Source organism: Octopus sinensis, linkage group LG19, assembly GCF_006345805.1.
Source record: "Octopus sinensis linkage group LG19, ASM634580v1, whole genome shotgun sequence".
Taxonomy (NCBI): Eukaryota; Metazoa; Mollusca; class Cephalopoda; order Octopoda; family Octopodidae; genus Octopus; species Octopus sinensis.
In genome coordinates this window covers 14,147,271-14,174,413 of record NC_043015.1, presented here as the reverse complement: position 1 = coordinate 14,174,413, position 27,143 = coordinate 14,147,271, and the positions used below count along the sequence as shown (strand labels likewise).

Here is a 27,143-nt window from a genome sequence, read left to right as displayed (position 1 = left end):
ATAATGCCCAAAATTGAACATACGAGGGTAATGTAGTTCGCAGTCCATCTAAAAGGGCATTTATTCCAAATAAGAACTGAATCAGATCATGATAACCCACCCAACCTATGCCAGCATGGAAAACAGATAATATTGATGATGGTGAGGAGGAAGAGAGGAAGGAGATGAGGATGATGATGAAATGTTCTTATACCTATGGAAGAATGGCTTGCTATATCTATGTGATCAGTTCATAATTAAACATAATGAAATATTGTTTAAATAATTTACTTAAATTTCTAATGTGAATTTATGTAGAGATATTTCAGTAAATAAGCCCTTAGCTAATTGCCAGATTACTGAAAACATTCCCTAAAATAAGTAGAAGAGGAATTTTTAAAAAATAGTAACTTTTAATCAATATAATAGGAGGAGATTATCATTTATCATTCGAAAATACATTCAATGTCTGTGTCAAGGTTAGAGATTTTCCACTATATCAAATCATAAATTACCTTCAATCATTTTAAAGTAAAAAGATTAAATCCAATTGTCCTTGAAAACAAAACAGATTAACATAAATTATCAATCTGGAATGTAAATGGTTTATAATCTAATTGCCTTCTGAATACAAATATTATTTTTATAGCTTACTTTCATTGAAAAAGTCAGTGCATAGTTTCTCATTATAAAAATTCAACAGAAATTTTTAGACTTCAGAGGTGAATATTGCCAATTCTTTCTTCCTTACAATGTCAGCACTCTGGAACTCCTCTCCTGCTTCTGTCTCAGGTGTCAACTTGCAACACTTTAAACAGAACATTAATGCTCTCAGATACACCAGCCTTAGATGGTCTGTGAAGGATATGGACACTTCTTCAGCATCAGCAAGTTAAAAATTATAAAAAAAAAAAAATAATAGTATGTGACTTTCCAAATGCTAGAGAGTTGAGTGACTTAGCTACGGATATTTATTTGCTATTTCTTACAGGTCAAGCAACCTCACAGGAGTTCTCTCATTCGTGCTTGTAGTCAATGTGTAGTGTGATACAGATATCACAAATAGCTATTAATGTCATCAGATACATAGAACATATAAAAATAATTTATATGGGTGCTTCATCCTGTTATTCACAATGCATAGTATCTATAGCCATGTCACTCAAATCTCTATCCCTCGGGTAGACATCCAGCTGGGTGTAATCTTTAATATGTTTCCTGGTTTAACATCACTACCATATCCTTGGATATGTTTAGTAACATTCATTTAGATAGAAGTATTTGGACCAGCTTGCTAGTTCTTCAGTTATCAGTACATGTTGCAGATATTGACCAATAGATGCTCAAACTGGGTATCATTGACATCAATTTCATTAGTCTTAATGAGCAAGGTCATAAGCATTGTTATTCATTCTCTGACAAACTAAAAAAAACAACCTTGGCGTCTCCCTATTTCTAAGTATCACAGTATCATACAGGTCACTGTTGTAAGCAGCAAGAACATTGTAAAGTTAATAAATGGTCTGTTATCTTTGAGTGCTGAGTTCAGTTATCTGATAAGAAAATTATAGACCTTCGATAGACTAGCATCTTATATGGGGAGAATAACCTTTCATATTGCATAAACTAGAGATAAGCACAAGTCCAGTTGTTCATGGACACAACAGAACTAACTGATTGACAGTAAAAGTGATCTCATGTTGATGAATTGTGTGATTTTTCTGATTGGAAAATAGAAAAGAGGTCCTCATTTATGGTTGGTAAGAATGACTGCATGATCAGCAAGTTAGTGAATAAACATAAGTGAAAACGCTGTATAGAAATTTGATGTCAAAACTCAAACTTAACGAGTGTTTGGTAACTTATTCATCAGAATGCTGGAGATTGACATGCTTAGGGTGTCAATCTCATCACTTAGCAGTTTTAATAAAAAAACTTTTTTACACAGCAAGATTAACTATGTTTCTATATATGAAATTTCAACAAGACTGATTTTATGTATGAAATTTATCCTCATTCATGGACAATTAAAAAAAGTTTTTTGTTCCATAAATTTTTCTAATATGAAAGATAAAAGTGAAGAGCTGTATACACCCATCCATCCATTTTCACAGCACACTGTTTCTGAGAGTCTGCAGGCACCTCCACCAAAAGGTCCTATCAAAAGTAATCATCATTATACTTTCTTACTGGATTCCAAAGTGTGAACAATCAAGATAATGATATTATCTAACCATCTCAGTCTTGGTCTCCTGCTGGTTGGTTCAGCTTGAAGAATCTGTTTTGTGATCCTTTCCTGCAGTATTCTAACCACATGTCCATAGTAGAGGAGTTGTGACCTCTAAATGAAAAGAAGTAGTGATTCAATCAGAAGAGACTCCTTGAGTAATGTTAATCTAGGAATCTTTTGCAGAAACCCCGCTTCAGCTGCTTGTATTTGAGATGGTACTCTTTCAGTCATAACCAATATTATTGACCATAGGTGATGATAGGCATAAAAACAAATTGAAGATAATAAGTTTGGATTTTTCACCAACCTCACCTCTTCTGAGAATCAAATGCAGGCAATGGTGCATTACTGTGTCAGCACCTGCAATTCTGACATCCAATTCAGCTGCTTGTCTCCCATCATTTGTGAATATGGTCCCAAAATTCTTCACCACTTGCCTCTGTGATGTTCCATAACAGAAACACAAATAGCTTAGCTCTGTGTTTCCCAATCTATTTTCCCCCAGGTCCCACTATAACTATCCAGAAAAATGTATGCCCTGCCAGTGACATATGCAAAACGATTAATAATTTATCAACTTCTCATAATTGTATACTTTCCTTAAAGAAATATCCACACTAGGGCATTAGAATAATACTATACTGTAACAAGCAGTTTTCACACAGTATTCTTGGTTAGATGGATTGGTTTGAGTAGGCTGCATGTAGGTGTAGTATGTTTGCTGTGAAAAAAAAAAAGATTTTCACAATTCCATATCCCACTAAAAAAAAAAAAGGGAAAAGGAATTTTGGATCTTGCACCCCACCACAATTTTCCCAAATCGCCACCAATAGAGCGTATGCCCCACATTGGAAATCACTGGCTTAGAGGAATTAATTAAAGGAAAAAGGAGGAATAGAATTAAAGAAAAAGAAAAGTGAAATAAAGGACCAACAACTTATGCAGAAATAAAGGAAGCAAAAGAGAGAACTACAATTTCATGAAGTCAAATGACAGCCCAGAAACTAATATCATAGTTGACTGAAAATTTTTTTTACTAATTTTAAATATGTGAATGAAGCTGAAGGAAGGAAATGTAATGAATAAATATAAAGCATAATTTAAGCAATTATACTTATTAGAGATTCAAGCAATGAGACTAACTGATCTCATTAGCAACTCTGAACTAATCTGATAATGAGTGCATTCATAGCTGCTATTTTACTTCTTCAAAAATCTATAGCACTCGGTTTCTCTATTAGCTAGAATAAAAAAGAACATCTCACCAAGAGACAGATAAAAATGTTAGAGCGAAAAGCCACTGATGGAGTGTGCAGCAAATATGACCCAGATAATCAGGAACAGGTTTTGTTTTACCAGGAAAACAATTTGACAGCCATGACAAATGAAGTGTGGTATGACACCTTGGAAATTTTGTTACATAAACAGTACATTCTCAAAGAGGTTGGTGGGAAAATAGAGAGGCAAATCAAATCATTAACTATTTCAATGTCAGTATCAAGTGTTACAGGAGGTAAGGTCATATTTTAAAGTTGTGTATTAACGAGAGATGAAAGCTTATTGAATATGTGATTAAGGTAGATGGAAAGGTATAAACTATATTAGAAGTAAAACAGCAATAAAGACAGTATAAAAAGAGGTGTGGCTGCACATGTGGCCACAGAAAAATATACTTGTAGTGAAATAGTTGTGAGATTATTATGTGTTTAAGTATAAGCAAGTTAACCTTATGAAACACTGAACCTTCTGAAGGAAATTGACAGAGGAGTGAGATATGGGATGCATTGTTATTCTCGAGAAGATCTGCTCACCACAACAGAATTGAGATCCTAAAGCCAAAGTGCCATGTAAAAAGCATTAGTGTGGGTGCTGGTGCCACATAAAAATCACTGGTGCAGGCACCATGTAAAAAGCACCCAGTACAAACTGTGAAGTGACTGGCATTAGGAAGGGCATCCAGCTATAGAAACTGAGACAAAATAGACTATGGAAGCTGGTGTGGCCCTTGGCCTTGCCATTGCTGTCAAGCTGTCCAACCCAAGCCAGCATAGAAAACAAACGAAAAATAAAAAAATGAAGTTAATTTTTCATTAGTTTCTTTGTGAAAGAGTACTTCATACAGTAGTCTACTTGACTACAGCATGGAAAGTCAAGCGTAGGCTTTTTGAAAGGGAAATAGTTATAACAAAACTATGGATGATGGATGGAGTGCAGTGAAATTTGATAGTGTACTGTAGTGATAGACAAGAACAGCAATGTTATATGTATTTTTTTAACCACTTAAACAAAGAATGAAGGATAGTACCAGTGACCCTTTATTTCTTCAAGGCCTCCGAGACCAGAGAGGAAGGTATCATTAAACCAGAGACCTGGATAGAATACTTGCAATAGACTAAATGCTACTGAAGTACCTAAATATCAGGTGGATATGTTAAAGTAGGAGACAGGTTAAATCTACCATCCACAAACTTACAACACAAACAGCTGGTGCAAAATACCACAAGGTACTTGGTCCTATGCACTATCAACTTCGCCAGTTCACTGTTTAGTTTCAGTAATTAAAACTAAAAATTATTGACTGTGGTTTAATAGTTTATTGGAAATAGTAGATAGGAGCAGGTATGGCTGTGGGTATAAGAAGTTTACTTCCCAGCCACATGGTTTTGGGTTAAGCTCCACTGCATGGTACCCTGGGCAAGTGTCTTCTGCTATGGTTCTGGGCTAAGCAGAAGTTCATCATGTTTGTGCATGCATGTGTGAATGAGTGTAAATCACTTTGGTTTGACATTGTGTGATAGTTGTAAATGAGTGTTACTTTCATACTTTCATTTCCGAAATTCTTTGAAGACCTGTCTGGCCATGGATAAATATTACCTTACTTGGATAGAAGTGAAGGTTGGTGACTGGAAGGGCATCTGATTGTAGAAAATCTGCCTCAATAAAACACCATTTGACCCACTGAAGCATGGATAAGTGGGCATTAAAACAATGATGATAATATATTGAAGATAGAACTTGACTGTAGATAATGTATCAGAATCTATAATGGACAGATGAAGCTTATAAACTCTTCAATTAATAATAAATTGAATAGACAGTTTGCCAGAAAAATGACGACTGTATAATACAAGTGTAATGTTAAATAACAATAAAGTTAAAAGCAGTCCAAGTTGGTTGATTATAATATCTCGTTAATTTTTGTTATTGTCTTTTTTTATATTTATATTTTATCAGAAATTAATCAGTCAAATACTTATTCATTCTGTATAGAATCATAAATAAAATTTATAATCATCATCATCAATATCCTTTTAACATCCACTTTTCCATACTTGCATGGGTCAGACAGGATTTGTTGAGACCGATTTTCCTGTTGCCAACCCTCAGCTATTTCCAACGTATTATTTTCCTTTCACCAGACATGTTTCCATGGATGAAAAAAAGGACACAGTTTGCATGATGGTGACACTCATGAAGTAAAGGCAAAGAGTCAGTAACAAACCACACATTCACACACACACACACACACATACAGTAATACATTACTTTATGAGGACCCGTATTATGAGACCCTGGGTTTATGAGTGATAACGAGTGAAAAAAAAGCTTCTTCTAAGCAGATAACTCTAAACTTGTTTTTACAAAGAAATCTACAAGTCTGTCTACGAGTGCTTGTGAATCGGTGACCACGTCTACAAGTGATGGTGTGCATGCGTCTAGTGCAAGTGAAAGTGATTCAGAAACCAATTATAATATTTTTTGCTATAAATTATCTTGATATTTTGTTTTACTTCATACTGTTGTTTTATTGCCATTCATTTATAAGTATTATAAATTTTATAGGTAAAATATTTTTCTGGAAATGAATTACGATTCATAACACTGCGACAATGGGAAATTATTGCTCTGTTTTACAAGTTTTCACTTTACAAGCAGTCTCCAGGAACAAATTAACTCGTATAGCAAGGTATTACTGTATATATATATATATATATATATTTAAGTAGTTTAATGAATTATCCTAGTATGGATAATTCGGTTAACCAATACCCGGGTAGAAAATTCACGTCAGAAAAACACGGTTGAAGCTACATGCCAAGGGCAGAGATCACGTGCTTTCGTGTGGAAATTTGTGTGTTTTTTTTAATACAAATAAATGAAAGAATGGAGTTGAACGACGATTTAACAAAATTCCTTTATTCTCGACATATGTTTCGAAGACTGCATATTCCTAAATTCGAAGGAATAAGGGGTGCATTATGCTGCCTTCTCATCAAGAAAGACAAGGAACTTATGTCAGCATCATGAAGAACAAAAACTTTTAGATGACTGCCCACACGGAGTCCATAGCGATAATGAGTGTATAGTGATAATGAGAAACACTCATTATTGCTATGGACTCCGTGTGGGCAGTCATCTAAAAGTTTTTGTTCTTCATGATGCTGACATAAGTTCCTTGTCTTTCCTGATGAGAAGGAGGCATAATGCACCCCTTATTCCTTCGAAATTAGGAATATGCAGTCTTCGAAACATATGTCGAGAATAAAGGAATTTTGTTAAATCGTCGTTCAACTCCATTCTTTCATTTATTTATATATATATATATATATGACAGGCTTCTTACAGTTTCCATTAACAAAATTCACTTAAAAGACAGGGCTGTAGTAGAAGACACTTGTCCAAAGTGCCATACAGTGGGACTGAGCCTGAATCCATGTGGCTGGGGTGAATATAATATTTTATTAAATTTTGAAAACTCAGCAATTTGATATTTGAAAATTCCACATAATGTTAAATGTATGTTGAAACACTATGAATCATTGTTTTTTTTTTTTTAACATCATATGAAATGATGATTAATAATAACTGAGATATCATTTTACATATTTAAAAGCTATTAATATGCTTGAAATATAATTAATCATTTAAAATTTTGTAATGTCTGGGGACAGTCATTAAACCATTATTAATAACACATGCACTGGTTCAATTCCACTCCTTTGTTGGTCAAATTTAACGAAGTTATACAAAAGATCAATGAGTTATAGGATAGATATTTAACCATTTGACTAATAATAAAAAATTGGAATTGAATTGGTGTGTGTGTTATTAGTATTAGCATAATCTCTCTCCCTAGACACCACAAAATGAATTCACATAAAGAACTTTGTAACCAAATACAAAAATGAAGTGTCATTTAAAATATTTGCTGCTAAAGAATAATATTTATTGTCCTTTTCAACCAAGTCATAGTAATATGTGTTATAAAGCTGCAAGCTGGCAGAAGGTGACTCATTGGACAAAATTCTTAGTGACATTTCTTCCAACTCTTTATTTTGTGAGTTCAAACCCTGCCAAATTCATCTTTCATTCCTTTGTCATCATTACCCTTGGACATTACTGCTTTGAGTCCTAGAACTTATGGGGTTAATTACTTAGTTTTTATGATGTATAAGTGACCAAGATAACGACATTCCTCTTAAATAGGATGCCAGTCTGTCATGGAGTTATTCATTTATAGCTAAGTGGACTGGAACTAAGTGAAATGGAGTGTTTTGCTCAAGAACACAACACTGTCCAGCCCAGGGATCAAAACTATGATTTTGCACTTGTGAGTGCAACATCCCAAAACAAGGCCACATCTCTCCATTTTCATCCCTTTGGTGTCAATAAAATAAAGTAGCAGTCAAGTGTCGGGGTTGATGCAATCACCTTGTTCTCCTCTCCTCAAAATTCCTGACTTTGAACCCCGCAACAGACTGGTGTCCCATTCAGGGATAGTGTTCAGTCACTTATGCACCATGGGAACCAGGTAACTGGTTTAATGTGTTCAAGGGGTCAAGGAAAATTTTAAAAAAGAATTGATGTTGTAAACATTTAACTACGTTTCCAACATGGAACTGTTTTACTAATCATGTTCTGTGGTGTTCTGTAAAATATTATTTTCCTTTGTTAAAATCTGTCTTGCCTATGCCACAGAGCATGCAGTATACTTTCATAATAAATCTACAATAATGTCAGTAAGCTGAGTGATAGATACTCTTACCTAAAATGAAAGTATGTTTCAGTATCTTTTGTCTTCTATTTGTTTCTATCATTGGACTGCGATCATATTGGGGCACCACCTTGAAGGGTTTTAGTTGAAAAGTTCACCCCCACCCACCAGTTCAATACTTATTCTATCCTCTCTTTTTCTAAGCTGAAACTAGTTGTCAAGCAGTGGGGAGTAAGGACAAATGCACACACACACACACACATACACACACACACACACACACACACACAAAATGGGCTTCAACAGAGTTTCCATCTACCAGATTTTACCAATTAAGTCATTGGTTGACCTGGAACTATATTAGGAAAGACTTGCCCATGGTGCTGTGCAGTGGGACTGAACCCCAAACCATATGGTTGTAAAGTGTGCTTCTTAACCACAACAATAGCATTGCTACTACAGATTTTCAACAGACTAAATACTGGTTCATGGTGTTTCTAATGGTGAAAGTGAAAAGGAAGCATATACAACTTGGTGCAGAACAAATATCTAAAGGGATGTCAGTGAGTAAGCATTCGTTTTTCATTTTCCTTATCAATGTTTAAATCTTTTGTCACTATACATTGACAAAAAGGGCACAAACACACACACATATATACGATGGGTTTCTTTCAGTTTCCATCAACCAAATCAACTCACAAGGCTTTGGTCAGCCTGAGGCTATAGTAGAAGAAACTTGCCTAAGGTACCATGCAGTGGGACAAGAGTAGAATTTTAATTTAGAGCAATTATTTCACATAACTTTACAAGAGGATTATCAATATTAGGCTCTTTATATTCTGAGTTCAGTTTTTGGGGCAGTTTTGTCTTCCATCCTTCCAAGATCAATAAAATTGAATTATCCTCATAATTGACTGTATCCTTCCCACCAAAACTGTGGCCTTGTGCTAATGTTAGAAATCAATATTAAAAATTCTATGCATGACTAATTACATTTTGAACTCTAACAATTAAAAATTATAAGCATAAACAAAATACTTAATTAAATGAAAAGCAATTTCAGACAACTCGTTAGGTGAAATAATGTTTTATGTATAAATTTTCATGTCAAAGTAGTTAAATTTAAGACAGCTCAATTATTGAAATAATATATTTCTAAATCTCTCAGAGAGATTTACGCAGTAGCAGCACAATAAAGTGATAGCATGTTGTCGACTTAATGTGACAGTCCCATGAAAGGGAAAAATGCTAACCATTTCCTGTTGGACTTGACACATTTCCAGTGTCCACTTTGAAAACATAAGGACACAGGAAATGTGTCAAGTCCAATAGGATACAGTGTTTCCTAGGGCTAAATAACAGTAGCATTCTTCCCTTTTATGGGACTGTCACATTAAGTTGACAACATGCTTTAGCTCAATTATTGTACCTATAAGCATCATACATACTTCCACTCTAAGATAAATTCTATAACAATCTGATTGTAATGGTCTATGTTACTAGAATCAGTTATCTCAGAAAAGGTTATGTATTACAGGGCTGTATCAAATATGAATAGGATTTCTCTTTTTGTCTCGCCCTTTTTTTTTTTTTTTTGCTTTGCAAAGTATGTCGTTTGTAAAGGTGAAAAAATAATCAAATGATCAAAGTAAAAGAGATAATGAAAAAGAGGAAAGGAAAAAGAGTGAACAGAAGATAGGTATTTAATTTTTTTTTTAATATTATATATTAGTTATTACTGATAAAAATAATTTACAATTACATTTTATATTATTCATCTAAATCTCCTAAAAATTTTCCTTCATATCAACATAAAACTACAAAAAGCATTTTTATATTGTTGACACTTCATTTTGATGATAAAATTTACAATCTGTGTCCAGTTATAAACTTTTACTTTAAGGAATTAATATTATCTGAATACTCCAAAAAGTAGTACCTATATGAATGCATCTAGCTCTAAACAATTTCCTGCAGATCACCAACTGAGTAAAAAGACTGCACAAAAATAAAATATTTTTAGAAACAGTCAAATACAGCGGTGATGTAAATGTATAAGGCAGATGGTACGAGAAAATATAATTGTATGGAAAAATATAATTTAACTGAAAATAAGAATAATAATAGAAATACTGTACCGAAAGACTCCAAGATGATTTGTGGTAAGTAAGAATCTTAGAGTATGGAAATTGAAGAAATTAGGAAATTTGCCATCAGGAGTACAAGTTATTTACACTCATATCACATACGAAATAATACCGAAAACTGAAACTACTTGCTGCAGAGAAATATTAACATAAAATTAATCAATATCAACAATCCATTGGATAGCATTAGCTTACTGAAGGTCATTGGCAATCGTGTTCATGAAATAGACTAGGGCGGGGAAATAGTAAAAATTAAGTAAGATCTGATTGGTACAATAGAATAAGGCAGGCTTAAAAAGTGAAAGTTGTCTCACAAAAACTAATAAACAGAAATTAATGTTTAACAAATTAAAAGATTTTTCACAAATGAAATGTTAATGCAAGCGCTAAACAATAACAGAAAACTACAAACAGTGAGATACATAAAGTGAGATTAGACAGCTGACAACTATATAATCTACACCAGATTTACATACTCACACTGTTTCAGATAGAGATTAAGGTATTAACTTATATGTGAGGGGGAAAAAAAAATAACAATTGCCAGTTAGTAATCTTCTTATGATAAAAAAAAACAATGAATTCATAGCAAAGTAAAAAGACTAACTCTAAATAATAACGACCTTAATAAGCAATCTGCTTTTAGTGACCATCATGTCATTTGACCATGAAACTATATTGACCACAACTCAAAAATAGGTGAATGAAAAGATAAGCTCTACCTTGATATAGAAACTTCTTTGGAGGTCAAAATGAGATAATAACAAAAAACAATAAAAAAGATGGAAACTACAAACAAAGTAGTCACCATCATAATTTTGGGCCCACTTTTCTATGCCAGGATGAGCAGGGACAAGTTCTGTGAGGTAGTGTTTTATGGGGCCAGATGCCCTTTCTGTCATCAATCCTTTTAGTTGCTTCTTACAAAAAACAGGAGTGCCGCGTACTTATTTTGAAACCAGGATACACATATACTATTAAAGTATACCAACAAAAATTTTAATTTATTTCAAAATAACTTAAAACAACATTATATATATACTAAAATTAACTATTCTTATAAGAATATATATATATATATATATATACTCTCTTTACTCTCTTTTACTTGTTCCAGTCATTTGACTGCAGCCATGCTGGAGCATTGCCTTCAGTCGAGCAAATTGACCCAGGACTTATTCTTTGTAAGCCTAGTATTTATTCTATCGGTCTCTTTTGCTGAACCGCTAAGTTACAGGGACTTAGTTGTCAAGCAATGTTGAGAAGGGGGGGGGGACAAACACAGACATACAAACACACACACACACACACAATGTATGCGTATGTATATATATATATATATATATATAATGTAAGCGTGTGTGTGTGTATATATATGTGTGTGTGTGTGTGTGTGTGTATATATATATATTAGGTGAAGGCATGTGGTTTAGTGGTTAGGGTATTTGGCTCTCATAATCAGAAGGTCATGAGTTCAATTCCTGGTGATGTGTTGTGTCCTTGAGCAAGACACTTTATTTCATGTTACTCCAGTCCACTCAGCTGGCAAAAATGAGTACTACCTGTATTTCAAGAGGCCAGCCTTGTCACACTGAATCTCCTTGAGAACTATGTTAAGGGTGCACATGTCTGTGGAGTACTCAACCACATGCACATTAATTTCATGAGTAGGGTGTTCTATTGATCAGATCAACTGGAACCCTCATCGTTGTAACTGATGGAGTGTCAGATATATATATAAAAATTTAATTAGAAGATATGTTAACCTTGAGAAGGGATGGTTGCATCCAAGGAAATACTGGTTCAATACCTAGTATTATTGGAGAATAAAATTCCCTTAAAATAATAGGTATATATTACACATATATTGTTTATCTTCAGTTAAAAGAAGGAAAGAAAATGGAGATCAGGAAGTTAACAATTATTTATTATTAACAGATTGGTCATCTTCACTTCTTACAGCTATTTCAATTAATACTCAATAATTTAATTACAAATTTGTAAATTAAATTTGCATTTATGAACAAATTTCATCAAAGAAAATAAAAAGATGTAACTTGAGATGTTATATGCAGAACTATCAATTCATTTCAGCAGACTGAAATGGGTTGTCAAGAAGTCGTAGAGGACAAATACAGACACGAAGACACAAAGACACACACACGTATGATGGGCTTCTTTCAGTTTCTGTTTACCAAATCCACTCACAAGGCTTTGGTCAGCCCGAGGCTATAGTAGAAGACACTTGCCCAAGGTGCAACACAGTGGGACTGGTCAGAACCATGTGGTTGGGAAGCAAGCTTCTTATCACACAGTCATGTCTGTGTCTGCATCATCATCATTTAACGTCCGCTTTCCATGCTAGCATGGGTTGGACGGTTCAACTGGGGTCTGGGAAGCCAGAAGGCTGTACCAGGCCCAGTCTGATCTGGCAGTGTTTCTACAGCTGGATGCCCTTCCTAACACCAATGCTCTTCCTAATGCATGTGTTAGAAAATTTGAGGGATTGTGATCCTGGCAATTGCTGGTTCAAAAAATGGTCTGTTAAGATAGAGATAAGTTTTATAAATGTATGTCTCTCCCATAAAGTGTCAAATAATGTTATTTGACAGGGTAAAGAGCTCAAAGATCAGTGACTCTCTCCAGGTTGAGCCATTACTTCTCCTTATTGAGACATCACAGCTCCAGTATTACAAGTGTGATTAGAGTGCTACAGGAAAGAATCGCAAGATGGATTCTTCAAGTTAAGTCAACCAGCAGGAGAGCAAGGGACAGACAAAGAACAAGAGGAGTTGGATAATATCCATAGCTTCAGTTGGTCACACTTGGGAATCCTCCCAGAAAGTCTAATGACGGCTTCCAATAGGACTCCATAGAGGATGTTACTCAAAACACTACCCCTATGACCCACATAAGAATAGTGGGGTTGAGACAATAGATGGGTGGATAGATTTGTAACACAACAAGTACTGCATACGTTTGCAAGTTTAAATACAAACAAAACAAAGAGAACTCAATAGATCTTGTAATGTTAAAATATTATTAAAGTCAAAGTTAACTAATTTTATTCAAGGTTACAGGAAATGGTTTGGTTGTTTGGTTGTTATGATTGATTTTTTTTTATTAAGGTTAGTTTATAACAGGGTGTTTATTTGATGAAAGTTTTATTCATGTATTTATCCACTTTATAGATCCAGTATACATTTGGTTATGGCACTGTAATTTGTCATATTTGCTGGTTGTTATGTACTTTTACTGGGTGTTTGTATACTGCACTGTGTTTTAGTTATTTATTGCTAGTTTACTAGATTAGTACAGTATACAAAATTATACTGACCAGCGTTAGTTTTATTCTAATTGTATTATACACAATTGTTTCATATTTCACAAAACCACAGAAACACATACATACATTTATATACGACACTAAACGATTCAGGAATTAAAGCACAGGGTGGAGGGCCAATCTGTTGAATGAGAACATCGTAATTTATTATTTTTTACTTAAAACATATTGCTCATATTATTGCTGACAGGATATTTTTTTAAACTCTTGAAATTTGTCGTGTTTGGAAATATCACATAACATACACACACACACACACGTATGACATGCTTCTTTCAGTTTCCATCAATCAAGTCCACTAGGCTTTGGTTGGCCTGGTGCTATAGTAGAACACACTTACCCAAGGTGCCATGTTGTGGGACTGAAACCAAAACCATGTGGCTAGGAAGCAAACTTCTAATCACACATCCACGTCTGTGTTCATACATATACAAATATATGATGTTGAGAAGCCACAGAAATGGTGAACCATTGATGTCCATCATTGCTGAATGAGATTTGGGGTGAGCTGTCTTTCCTGTTTATGACTTTTGGGTGTTTTAACACCTGGTGCTTTGATGAAGTCATCAACATCATGTCTACCATCAAATAAGTAAAGCACATGCTTTAAGTATGTGTGTTTAATAATTACTGCCATCATCAACATCATCATCATCATTTAACATCCGTTGTCCATGCAGGTATGGGTTGGACGGTTTGACCAGGGCTGGCAAGCTGAGGGGCTGCACCAGATTCATATATATATATGAGGATAGCTGAGTTAGAGCTTAAAATAACCATCTAAGGGATAGAAGTATCCACTATACTACTGGTATATTACCTATGTTTAACCATGGGTATACATATGCAAGCATATTATGCTCATAAATTATAGGTAAAGACAAGGATAAGCATGAGTTTATCAAGAATTTTGATTACATACATATATATATATATATATATTCTTTTATTTGTTTCAGTCATTTGACTGTGGCCATGCTGGAACATGAAAGGTCTCTTTTGCTGAACTACTAAGTCACAGGGTATAAACACACTAACCCTAGTTGTCAAACAGTGCTGGGGGGACTTCTACAGACACAAAGACACATGCACACAGATATATACATATATATATTTACAATGGGCTTCTTTCAGTTTCCATATACCAAATCCACTCAGAAGGCTTTGGTTGGCCCAAGGCCATAGTAGAAGACACTTGCCCAGAATGACACACAGTGGGACTGAAACCAGAACCATGTAGTTGGGAAGCAAGCTTCTTACCACACAGTCACACCTACCTATACACACACGCACACACACAAACATGCACACACACATACACACATAATTATTTCATAATCATCATTTAATGTCTGTATTCTACACTGGCATGGGTTGAATAGTTTGACAGCATCCAATGAACCAGAGGACTGTGTTGGACTCTGATATCTACTTTGGCATGGTTCCTACAACTGGATGCCTTTCCTAATGCCAACCAACTTATAGATAAGGTCACAAAAACTTGCAAAACAAAACCCTTAGCCTGAGTAGAGATGCAGCATTGAGGGAGGGGACTTTGTGTTAGGTGGTGAGAGGCTAAAGTATGATAGAGAGAGACAAGAACATGTCTTGCTGTAGAGGAAATACAGGGTGACCTTGTCAGAAAAGGGAGACAAGATGGTGAAGATGCAGTGTCAGGGTACAAAAAGGAGTATAAGGAGAGAATTGGGACTAAGGATTGAGGATGGCTGGATGGGTATGTTCATGAGAGAGTGAAAGGGGAGTGACAGATGGTTAAAGATGGAAACAGGTGAATGCAGTAGATGGTGAACATGGATGGAAGTGTGGTCAATGGTGAATCTCAGTTTGAAAGCAAAGGTAAAGGAAAATAAGAATGGGTCAGGAAGAAGGAAGTGATAGATGGCAATATGTAAAAGGGTGGTGGTGGTGGTGGGGGAGCAACAGTATAACAGAACACTAGATAGATGAGAAATAAGGAGATGATGTAAAGTGTGTGGGGGGAGAGAGATGATACATAGTGACAGAGGTCGAGATCAGAGGGACAAATGGGTGCATACAGTGGGTAACAAAAAAGGTGTTGAGGATAGATATGAGAGAGTGATCAGAGGAAGAAAGGGTAACTCTGTGGAGAATAAAGTGGTAAGAGATGGAGTTGAGAATGCATGAAGGGTGACAAGGAAAGTGGTCCCAAGAAAAGAAATAACTTGTAGAACAAAAGTGGAGATAGTATATGTACAGTTTTACCTCCATATAATTACAGCAGGGGGTGGGGTGCAGGAGGGATGGGTAGTTTGAAGATGAGTTGTAGAGGAAGGCTAGACAGGTACAGATTGGGCTTGTATCTAAAGGAAAATAAAAATGTGGCAGAGTGGCTGAGTGGTAAGAAGCTTGTTTACCAACCACATGGTTCCAGGTTCATTCCGACTGCGTGGCACCTTGGGCAAGTGTCTTCTACTATAGCCTCGGGCCAACCAAAGCCTTGTGAGTGGATTTGGTAGACGGAAACTGAAAGAAGCCCGTCGTATATATGTATATATATATGTGTGTGTGTGTGTGTGTGTGTGTTTGTGTGTCTGTGTTTGTCCCCGTAGCATTGCTTGACAACCGATGCTGGTGTGTTTATGTCCCCGTTACTTAGCGGTTCGGCAAAAGGGACCGATAGTAAAGTACTGGGCTTACAAAAAGAATAAGTCCCGGGGTCGAGTTGCTCGATTAAAAGGCGGTGCTCCAGCATGGCCGCAGTCAGATGACTGATAAGAGTAAAAGAGTATACATAAAAGAGTGGTGGTAGTGGAGGAGCAACAATATAATAGAACTGTAGACAGATGAGAAACAAGGATATGATGTAAAGTGTGTGGGAGAGAGAGAGAAGTTCCAATTCTCTCTTTATGCACCCTTTTATACTCTGACACCTCATCTTCACCATCTTATCTTCCAAAGGTACTGACATTAACAATATGCTTTTAAGAATTTATATTTGGCTGAGACGGATAGGTCTTCTCAAGCACAGTGAATCATCATTCATCTTTATCCTTTGTCATCTCCATCTCAACAACATGAGGCTGGTCTTAATTATTTTGTGCCATGTTTTACTGGGTTTTTCAAAAGTTCCATCCACTTTTAGCAACTGACATTTCTTTATGCTGCTGTACTCAATATACATCAAGTAACCATACAATGTGCACCTTTCTCAATTGCACACTATATTTCAAGCCTCTTATGCCCAATTTTTCTCTCAACACATTTGCATTTTGTTGTACATACACACTAACATTACACATCCAGAGGAGCTTGATTACTTCATTTCTTTTTCATTTTACATGCCCTTTGCATCCAGATCCCATGTTTCATAACCATGTAGCATTGTAGTTCATACACAAGCATCACACAATTTGCCTTTTATCTGGGAAAGAGACTTTAGAGGTAGTAGTTCTCTGAACTTTCTCCAGTCAGTTTATATTCAGGCAACTATACATACATATAAGTAGACTCATGCATATAGTCTGACAGTCTGAGCTCACAAATGCTGACCAAAGAAGACAAAAACAGCTCAACTTTCAATAAATCACATACTCACAAATTCACACTCACCCCCACCCCCATCCTAGTAGTACAAACATAATAACATAATAATATCCAATTTGCATATATTGTAACAGATGTGGAGCAATGAGGGTACATAATTAATGAGGTTAAGAATGGCAACAAAAAGAATCTATTTGCAATGAAAGAATCCCAATTTCTAGTTAACTGTTTTAGTAACAGTAGATATAGGAATAGAGATTAACCCACTTTGACAGAGGACTTTTGCCTCTTCATCCTCAAAAAATACTCATAAAATGCCTTAAAGTTCACAAGTAACTTTTCCACAATTGTAGAAGAAATAGAAACTATATTACATGCGAAACTGATGACTTTTAAATAAGAACTTCAACTGGGTTTTAAAAAATCAAGCCTTGATGAGACTTTTGATGATAGCATGGGTGTATATGACAGTGCAGAATATGTGGCTTTATAGGACTGTACTTCCTGAATGAATTCACCAGAAAAAGTTCATGACTATAAAATTTGGAATATACAGGGATGAGAGCAAAGCAGAATTCAAAACTCCTGAATGGGCATGTACTAGAACAGATTCAGAAAAGACTTGATACAAATATTTAATAGTGTTGGATTCAAAATAACTGACAACCAACCTTACCAAAGCAACATCTAAAACTTAGATACTACAGAGGTGTCTTTTTTATTTTCATTGAATGGGACAACTTCTCAGCTTTGGTGGCATGATAAAATACAGACAACTTGGCCAATTTTTTTTCCCTTTCTCTATCTGTTACAATGTGCAAGATGATGCAGACAATGCTGACACATTCAACCCATGTAAAATGGACACATTATAAAAGCAGACAAACAAACAGATATTCTTTATATGCTTTTAGCCTTTTATTTGTTTCAGCCATGTGGCTGTGGTCATGCTGGAGCACTGCTGTGATTTTGCACTTTTACAGATGATATGTACAGAAATTTAATACAATAAACAGTGATAAAAAGTTATCTATTTAACCAGCTATTAAGATATTACAAAATGGAGGAGATGACAAAGGACCGAGATATCTGGTGCTTGCTGTGCTTAAGACCTGTTCACCAAAATGGCATTAATGTCCTAAAACCACCTTGGTAAATGCTTGTATGTGTGTATGGTGGCTCTACCTCCACCTCCATTCTCACTGCCCTGTCAAGCTTTTCCCTAACACTCATCACTTCTCTATCTCTGAGGTATTATTCAGCTACCATAATCACTTGAGAGCAGATTCGTTACATAATGCATCCTCTTCCTTTCGTCACCTTCTTCTTTCTTCTCCTACTCCAGAACCACTTCCATTCTTCATTATCTCCCTCCAGTCATGCTCTGTACTCTCTGCTACACTCCATCCCTAACACCTTTTGTATCCCCTATCATTCCCAATGTCTTCACATATCTAACATAGCCTAACCCTGTGCCACTCTTATACTTGTCCCCATCAATTAATATAGCCACTTCTGTCCCATCTAACCATCTCTCCTCACTTATATTCTCCCACCCACTGTGCCTTGAGGGTATGTTCTGACATACATCTATCCCCTTCTTTCTCTTCTTTCTTTTCCAATGGGGTATCCCTTCTACAGCAAGACCCCTATTCCTATCCCTCTATTATTCTTTTAACCTCTCATCAACTTGCACAAAGCCACCTCCCTCAATATTACTCCCTGCCAATTGAGGGGACTTTGTCTTATAAGTCACTCGGTGACCCCACTGGTACTGGTGCCATGAAAAAAAGCATCTAATAGAATTTGCAGAATGGTTTGTGTAAGGAAGGGCTTCCAGTCTTAGAAACTATGCCAGAACAGATAACAGAGCTTGGTACAGTTTTTTGGCTTGCCAGCTTTTGTCAAACTGCCCAGCCTATGCCAGCATGGAAAACTGATGATAAATGATGATGTTGATGATGATGAACCTATAACAATCATAACTATTCTATATGCCATATTTGATAGTATATAAGACACACATTAAAAAAAATGTTTCAAAAAATTACCTCAGGTCCTATATGTTAAACTGAACTTATATCACATGCTTTAATGCTCTAAAATCTTTTGAGGCATCTAACATATCTGTGCATCTTTCATGCCATCAAACAGGATAATGCTTTCCTTCATTTTCATTGCAAGTCAGTCCAAATTTATCATACCTATCTCAGAACATTCAAGTTTTCTCTGCAATTTGGCTCCATTTTTCTGGTTAAGTTTTTAGAAGTCTGCTTTTCCTTCTCTCAGTTTTTGTTCACTTGGATCACAGTAAGCAATGTCAAATCACTAGATCAAGGAACTGCATGATTAAAGTGAAGATTTATATTGAAATACTTCATGTGAGTGAGTTTGTGTGTGTGTGTGTGTGTGTGTGTGCAGGCATGGCTATGTAGTAAGAAATTTGCTTCCTAACCACATAGTTCCAAGTTCAATCCCACTATGTGACACCTTGGGCAAGTGTCTTCTACTATAGTCCTGGGTCAACCAAAACATTGTGAGTGAATTCAGAAAGCAAAAAACTGAAATAAACCTATCATTTATATATGTATGTGTGTGTGTGTATGTGTGTTTGATCACAATCACTATTTGACAACTGAGGTTAGTGTACTTATGTCCTTGTAACTTAGTGGTTTAGTGGTTCAGAAAATGAGACCAAAGGAATAAGCACCAGGCTTTAAAAAAAAAAAGTAAGGACTGGGCCCAATTTGTGCAACTAAAATTCTTCAAGGATGTACCCCAGCATGACCGCAATCTAATGACTGAATCAAGTAAAAGATATCCAACACAGTAGAGTGGATGCTTTTCTTATCGATGAATTCACATAAATTATATTTAGTCAAAAATCTGTAATAATTATTTTGTTTTGGGATTTGGTTTGCAAGATTCTTTATATGAGTTCGTGTGTTGAAGCATATTCTGTTGTGTCTGGGGAGAGTCATTCACTTTTAGTGCCTTATTATTTAACACACTCTCCGGTAAAATTTCCACTTATTTCTTATTTTTTTATTTTCAGTGGAAATTTTACCGGTGAGTGTGTTAAATAATAAGGCACTAAAAGAGAATGACTCTCCCCAGACACAACAGAACTGTAATAATTAGTTCTACAAAATATTGTTTCTCATTTTTGATCTGCATTGCAACAAATGCAATGCCAGTATGTGACTTCCATAGAGAAAACCCTTTTATGTTAAATCAAAATTTCTCTTTAGCAAGTCATATTTTTATAAATGAAATATGTAAAATAAGAATCCTTTTGTGATATATTAAAAATATTTGTTACAAGTTAAAACAAAATAACTTGTTTGAAAATATCACTTACTGTATATATATATATATATCTTTTATCCTTTATTTGTTTCAGTCATTTGACTGCAGCCATGCTGGAGCATCCCCTCAAAGAATTTTAGTCAAATGAATCAATCCCAGTGCTTATTTATTTTTTAAACCTGATACTTAATCTACTGGTTTCTTTGGCTGAACTGGTAAGTTATAGGGATGTAAACACACCAACACCAGTTGTCAAGTGGTGGTGAGAGAGAGACAAGCAGACATACACACACACATGATGGGCTTTTTTCAGTTCCTGTCTACAAAATCCACTTACAAGGCATTGATCAGTTTGAGGCTATAGTAGAAGACCCTTGCCTAAGACCCCACACTGTGCGAGTGAACCCGTGTGAGTGGTTGGGAAGCAAGATTTTTACCATGCAACCACACCTGTGCCTATATGAATTTTTTTTTTTGTTTGTTTTCTGTCAATGAAAATTCTACTTAAACAGGATCAGTAGACACTTATTAATTACAAGATGTAGAAACTGTCTAATTATAAGCTGCAGACACTGATTAATTGTAAAGCTGTAGATGACACACACTACATATCTTAATGCTTTTATAAGTATGTTTGATATAAGGCTAACTGTTATAAATGTGAATTATAAAATTATATTTTGTTAAAGAACAATAATTTTAATGCTATGTTCGTCATAATAATTGCAAGATGCTATTATTTAAATGTATTTTGAGACAAAAAGCTAGCATAAAAAAATAAGTAAAGACAATAAATATTAAATATTTTAAAAGATAATAATGAACTTTTATACACATATAAAATATCTTTGTAACTGTAATGCAATGGTGCTTTCTTTTTTTTTCCTTCAACTTTGTCCTTTTTTCTTTTGTTTTATTTTGATTCCCCTCTTCATGAAATAATGAAGGCTAAACTAGTAATGGGTTCAAATTTTGACACAAGGTCAGGAATTTTGGGTAAGGGGTTAAGTCAATTATATCAACCCCAGTTTTCAATTGATATTCATTTTGACAACCCCACAAAGGATAAAAGGCAAAGTCAACCTCAGTGGAGTTTGAACTCAGAACATACAGATGGGGGAAATGATAGTAAGCATTTTAACCAGCATGCTTACAATTCTGCCAGCTCATGGTTAAACAAATAAAATTCAAAGAAATTAACCCTTTTGATACCATATTTCTGCTGAACTACACTGCCTCTGTTTCAGTTAATTATGAAATAATAATAATAAACTTATTAAAATAAATTTGTCAGTATTAAGCTGGTGTTTGGAACATAAATTAACATGAAATTTGGGAGGAAGGTTTTAATTTACATCACTTTAAAATATATTTCTTTACTACCCACAAGGAGCTAAACACAGAGGGGACAAACAAGGACAGACAAAGGGATATAGTCGATTACATCGCCCCCAGTGCGTAAATGGTACTTAATTTATCGACCCCGAAAGGATGAAAGGCAAAGTCGACCTCGGTGGAATTTGAACTCAGAACGTAATGAGAAAGTTTGTATTAGAAATAAGGCCAGTTTCAGACAGATTGGTACCAAAATAGTTAACTGAGCCCTCTATAATCAAATCAAATTAAATCAAAGTCACAATAAAAAAGTAAAGAGAATTATTTTGTCATTAAAAATATATATTAAAAAATTTTTTTTCATTTACCTCATGGCATATGGCATTACGTATATGAAATATCAATATAAGATCAGTTGCCAGTTAAAGCATTCCAGTAAAATGATACTTTTCCTTCATGAGTGTGGGTGTGTATGTGTGTGTGGCATAACAAATTTTCATGTGAAAGATGTCCTTGTCTCTACAACCAGTACAGTATGTTGCAACAACATCAGTAGCAGCAACTTAAGGTAAATGTGGAATAACAAGCTAAATAACAAGAAGGGGAGAATAAGAATAATGAACAAATGCCAAATTACACACACACACACACACATATGTATGTATGTGTGTGTGTGTGTGTGCATGTACCTATTTCATGATTGGGTAGAGGCTGCCTTCTTAGTGTCTTTTTCACTTTAACAGCATTGATATAGAACTACCTAAAAACAACAGCTCTTAAATAGCCTGTCATTTGCATTTTGGAAGTTACATTCAGTAACTAATAAATTGAAACATTATATTTTTTAATAATTACAATAAAAATGTCTAAAATAAATATCATCTGAAATATAATTAGACTAGAAAAAATTATGTAGAATAGAGAGGAAAATATATTTAAGATCATATAAATGTGAAAAAAAAAGAAGTAAAAACAAAACCCAAAAAACAACTTACTTGAAAATATTTCTGGGAAGAAAAAATAACAAAAATTAAAAAGAAACAGCAGAGTGACAGAATGGTTTGGGACATTTAGTTATATCACATCATATTCTGAGATCAAATCCCACTGGATCTGTCAATAACATTTTTTCACAGCTGTGGAGTTGATAAAATTATTAATCTATTAGTCTGTCTGTCTATCTATCTGCCTGCCTATCTATCTATCTATCTACTTACCTACCTACCTGTCTGTCTATCGATCTATCTACTTACCTACCTACCTACCTACCTGTCTGTCTGTCTGTCTATCTATCTATCTATCTATCCACTTACCTACCTGTCTGTCTATCTGCCTGTTTGTCTATCTATCTGTCTATCTATCTATCTATTTGTCTGTCTGCCTGCCTATCTGTCTGTCTATCTATCTGTCTGTCTTTCTGTCTATCTATCCACCTATCTGTTTGTCTATATGTCTGATTGTCTATCTATCTCTCTATCCACGTCTGTCTACCTATATGTCTGTCTATCTAACAACACCACCATCATTATCATCACCATTCAATACTTGTCTTCAGTGCTGACATGGGTTGGATGGCCTAACAGATCCAATGAGTTGGTGGACTGCATCGTGTTCTAATGTCTGCTTTGACATGCTTTCTACAGCTAGATGCCCTTTCTAATGCTAACCACTTAACAGAGTGTAGCAGAGTGATTTTTTTTGAGGCATCAGCACAAGTGAGATCACCTTACATCTACTAATATGGCTTGCTTTCTACATTTTGTATATCTGTCCTTCTGTCTACATTTCAGTATATATAAAGAGCTGTCATTCTTCTGGTAATTTAGTCCCTGATATGCCTTTGCCCACCACAAGGGCTTGTCCTTGTTGCAATGTGATGACTTATGTGACCCAATGACTCTGAGAGCTCTGCCAGTGAAGTGCAAGCTCTTGATACACCCTTCCATGTTGGACAAAGGAAAGATAGCTGCCAGGAGTGGCTGTGTGGTAAGTAGCTTGTTTACCAACCACATGGTTCCGGGTTCAGTCCCACTGTGTGGCACCTTGGGCAAGTGTCTTCTGCTATAGCCTCGGGCCGACCAAAGCCTTGTGAGTGGATTTGGTAGACGGAAACTGAAAGAAGCCCGTCGCATATAAGTATATATATATGTGTGTGTGCGTGTGTATGTTTGTGTGTCTGTGTTTGTCCCCCTAGCATTGCTTGACAACCGATACTGGTGTGTTTATGTCCCCATCACTTAGCGGTTCGGCAAAAGAGACCGATAGAATAAGTACTAGGCTTACAAAGAATAAGTGCCGGAGTCGAGTTGCTCGATTAAAAAAAAGGCGGTGCTCCAGCATGGCCGCAGTCAAATGACTAAAACAAGTAAAAGAGTAAAGAGAGATTAACATGGACTATCTCTTTCCAGAGATAAAAGTGAATTTGTGTAGGACCAACTACCCTACCCAGATAAAAAAGCAGGCTTTTTTTCATGGAAACATAACAAGTGGGGTAACTAAGGCAGAGCTAGAAAAGCGTAGAAAGAAGGACAGATAGATCAGAGTTGAGAACAATGGAGAAAAGTGGTTGGTGGCCCAGGAAGCTCCAAAGAAACGAATGAAAAGGTTAAGCACATGTGCTTTCGTGTGAAACAGTATTTTGTCAGATTCAGTCTCTGATATAACGTGTGTGTGTGTGTGTGTGTGCATGTGCATGTGTGTATGGGTGTACAAATGTGAAAGCAATCAATACATATCATCATCATCATCATTTAACATCCATTTTCCATGCTGGCATGAGTTGAACAGCTTGAAAAGAACTGGTAAAGCCAGGAATTGCACCAGGTCCCAAAGCCTGTTTTTGTTTGATTTTTATGGCTGGATGCCCTTCCTAATACCAACCACTTTACAGAGTGTACTTGGTGCTTTTTTTCTACATGGTACCACCACCAGTGCTTTTTGTGTGGTACCAGTACCAATGCTTTTTATGTGGACCACCACCAATGCTTTTTATGTGGTACCACCACCAATGCTTTTTATGTGGTACCAGCACCAATGCTTTTTATGTGGTACCATCACCAATGCTTTTTATGTGGTACCAACACCAATGCTTTTTATGTGGCACCAGCACCAATGATTTTTATGTGGTACCAGCACCAATGCTTTTTATGTGGTACCATCACCAATGCTTTTTATGTGGTACCATCACCAATGCTTTTTATGTGGTACCAGCACCAATGCTTTTTATGTGGTACCAACACCAATGCTTTTTATGTGGTACCATCACCAATGCTTTTTATGTGGTACCATCACCAATGCTTTTTATGTGGTACCATCACCAATGCTTTTTATGTGGTACCAACACCAATGCTTTTTATGTGGTACCATCACCAATGCTTTTTATGTGGTACCATCACCAATGCTTTTTATGTGGTACCAACACCAATGCTTTTTATGTGGTACCATCACCAATGCTTTTTATGTGGTACCATCACCAATGCTTTTTATGTGGTACCAGCACCAATGCTTTTTATGTGGTACCATCACCAATGCTTTTTATGTGGTACCAACACCAATGCTTTTTATGTGGCACCAGCACCAATGATTTTTATGTGGTACCAGCACCAATGCTTTTTATGTGGTACCATCACCAATGCTTTTTATGTGGTACCATCACCAATGCTTTTTATGTGGTACCAGCACCAATGCTTTTTATGTGGTACCAACACCAATGCTTTTTATGTGGTACCAGCACCAATGCTTTTTATGTGGTACCATCACCAATGCTTTTTATGTGGTGCCATCACCAATGCTTTTTATGTGGTACCAGCACCAATGCTTTTTATGTGGTACCATCACCAATGCTTTTTATGTGGTACCAGCACCAATGCTTTTTATGTGGTACCAGCACCAATGCTTTTTATGTGGTACCAACACCAATGCTTTTTATGTGGCACCACCACCAATGCTTTTTATGTGGCACCACCACCAATGCTTTTTATGTGGCACCACCACCAATGCTTTTTATGTGGCACCACCACCAATGCTTTTTATGTGGCACCAGCACCAATGATTTTTATGTGGTACCATCACCAATGCTTTTTATGTGGCACCACCACCAATGCTTTTTATGTGGCACCAGCACCAATGATTTTTATGTGGTACCAGCACCAATGCTTTTTATGTGGTACCATCACCAATGCTTTTTATGTGGTACCAACACCAATGCTTTTTATGTGGCACCAGCACCAATGATTTTTATGTGGTACCATCACCAATGCTTTTTATGTGGTACCAGCACCAATGCTTTTTATGTGGTACCATCACCAATGCTTTTTATGTGGTACCAACACCAATGCTTTTTATGTGGCACCAGCACCAATGATTTTTATGTGGTACCAGCACCAATGCTTTTTATGTGGTACCATCACCAATGCTTTTTATGTGGTACCATCACCAATGCTTTTTATGTGGCACCAGCACCAATGCTTTTTATGTGGCACCACCACCAATGCTTTTTATGTGGCACCAGCACCAATGCTTTTTATGTGGCACCACCACCAATGCTTTTTATGTGGCACCACCACCAATGCTTTTTATGTGGCACCACCACCAATGCTTTTTATGTGGCACCAGCACCAATGCTTTTTATGTGGTACCATCACCAATGCTTTTTATGTGGCACCACCACCAATGCTTTTTATGTGGCACCACCACCAATGCTTTTTATGTGGCACCAGCACCAATGCTTTTTATGTGGCACCACCACCAATGCTTTTTATGTGGCACCACCACCAATGCTTTTTATGTGGCACCACCACCAATGCTTTTTATGTGGCACCACCACCAATGCTTTTTATGTGGTACCATCACCAATGCTTTTTATGTGGCACCAGCACCAATGCTTTTTATGTGGCACCACCACCAATGCTTTTTATGTGGCACCACCACCAATGCTTTTTATGTGGCACCACCACCAATGCTTTTTATGTGGCACCACCACCAATGCTTTTTATGTGGTACCATCACCAATGCTTTTTATGTGGCACCAGCACCAATGCTTTTTATGTGGTACCAACACCAATGCTTTTTATGTGGCACCACCACCAATGCTTTTATGTGGCACCACCACAATGCTTTTTATGTGGCACCACCACCAATGCTTTTTATGTGGTACCATCACCAATGCTTTTTATGTGGCACCAGCACCAATGCTTTTTATGTGGCACCACCACCAATGCTTTTTATGTGGCACCACCACCAATGCTTTTTATGTGGCACCACCACCAATGCTTTTTA

General features: G+C 36.1%; 1 protein-coding gene across 3 annotated transcripts in view; it reads right to left on the bottom strand.

Annotated features, from left to right (window-relative positions):
- LOC115222109 (protein shank) overlaps positions 1–27,143 on the bottom strand; it is a 151,059-nt gene that overhangs the window by 106,654 nt on the left and 17,262 nt on the right. The window contains exon 1 of one of the 3 annotated variants that reach the window (XM_036511233.1): positions 10,343–10,497. The exons of 1 other annotated variant lie outside the window; for it this stretch is intronic. The gene's annotated coding sequence lies outside the window, so the exon portion shown is untranslated. Of the gene's footprint in view, positions 1–10,342; positions 10,498–27,143 lie in introns of those variants that run through there. One more of the 3 variants, XM_029792233.2, reaches the window with a different exon arrangement.